Source organism: Neopelma chrysocephalum, unplaced genomic scaffold (assembly GCF_003984885.1).
Source record: "Neopelma chrysocephalum unplaced genomic scaffold, ASM398488v2 Primary Assembly neopelma1_93090, whole genome shotgun sequence".
NCBI classification, from domain to species: Eukaryota; Metazoa; Chordata; class Aves; order Passeriformes; family Pipridae; genus Neopelma; species Neopelma chrysocephalum.
Window position 1 is genome coordinate 1,593 of NW_020921806.1, and position 1,479 is coordinate 3,071.

At 51.9% G+C, this 1,479-nt stretch overlaps 1 long non-coding RNA gene across 1 annotated transcript; it reads left to right on the forward strand.

The window, feature by feature from the left end:
* The first annotated feature begins 681 nt into the window (after positions 1–681).
* LOC113980221 lies at positions 682–1,192 on the forward strand. The gene is made up of 2 exons (XR_003538096.1): positions 682–786; positions 1,139–1,192. It is a non-coding gene; the product is annotated as an uncharacterized LOC113980221 (long non-coding RNA).
* The last annotated feature ends 287 nt before the right edge of the window (positions 1,193–1,479 follow it).

The window sequence follows — 1,479 nt, forward strand, 5'->3', positions numbered from 1 at the left end:
TATAGGTGAGTCATTCATAAATCATAAGGGTTGTTTCTAACCTATATGGGAATTAAGACCAGCACAGTGTTCTCAATGCTCCTCAGGAGGCTAGACAAGTAAAAATTATTTTCAGACTCTGTGAATCTTAAGAGATACTTGTGGGAGACAAGCCAATCAACTTGACCTCACTTTTAAAATAAAGAGCTCTGAGATGACTACCACCACACAGGAGTAAAATCTTATGTCAGATAATTCCAGACAGACATTCAGCTCAACACTCTGCAGCAGTCAAAAAAAAGCAAATTTTACAATAGGAATTATTAAGACCACAAAGTATAAAATCATTATACCACTGGAGAAATCCAAGGCATGTCTATAGCATGAAAACTATATGCAGAGCTGGTTCCCTCGTTTCAAGAAATGACACAGCAGGAAAAGGACAGAAAAGAGCACTAGGAAGGACTGGAAGTGCAGAGCAGTTTCTGAACAAAGATCCGCCCTGAAGAACAGTTCAGAAAAGAGGTGATACAGCCGGCACACAATGCAAGTCCACAAAATCAAGAGAGCGGGCAGAGGGGAAGAGTACGGACTAGTTCTTCACTGTCACTCAAAGTACAAAAACTAGAACTAAGGGGTATCAAATGAAGCTGACAGAAACCAGATGCAGAGAGAAAAAACAGCTGGAGCCGCGGGCGGCGCCGATCCCGCCCCGCGCTGGCGTTGCCCCAGGGGCCAGGCAGCGGGGCCGCCGGGAAGAGCCGCTCCCAGCTCCGCCGCAGGTGTGCGCCGGGCCCCGAGGAGCAGGTGAGGGCACCCCAGCTTGCTCTGGGGCCGGGGATCCGGGGGCCGCTCCCAAAACACTTTCCAGAGGACGGCAGGAGACCGGGAGCGGCGCGATGGCCGTGCCGCGGCCGTCCAGTGCCGGGCCGGCGGCGAATTCCCGCTCCAGGGCCAGGGCCGAAAGCCGGAGGCACCCTTCCCGCTCCCAGGGAACGCTGACGGCCCGGCCCATCCCGGCAGGTCGTGCTTGGCCAGTGCCAGCCTGTGCGTGACTGTGTGTGCAAACACACACAGCGGTACATTTCCCGCAACAGCGATTCTCCTCGCACCTATTCCTGGTGTTTCTCACTAGCACATTTCTCCTTTGAGTTCTCAGGCCATACCAGATTCTCAGGAGAGAAGCTCCCCAGTGCTCCCGGACAATGGCAGGTAAGAGCAAATGCGAATAAAAATGCTGCTACTCCAGGCCTGGGCAAAGGGCACCTCAGGGATGGGGCCTCACTGCCGTGTTTAGTTGTGACTTTGAGGTCTTACTTTTTCAAACCACTGAAATTACTTCAGTAAGTGATGCCTCGGAAAACTCCAGTCTCCCCAAACACTGTGTGCAGGCGCCTTCAGCACCAGTGAAAGGGAAACAATCTGGCAGCTTTGCAGAATCAATCTCTTTCAGTCAATCAATAAATCAATTACCGCCTTTGGGAGCTTGTGGCATCTCCA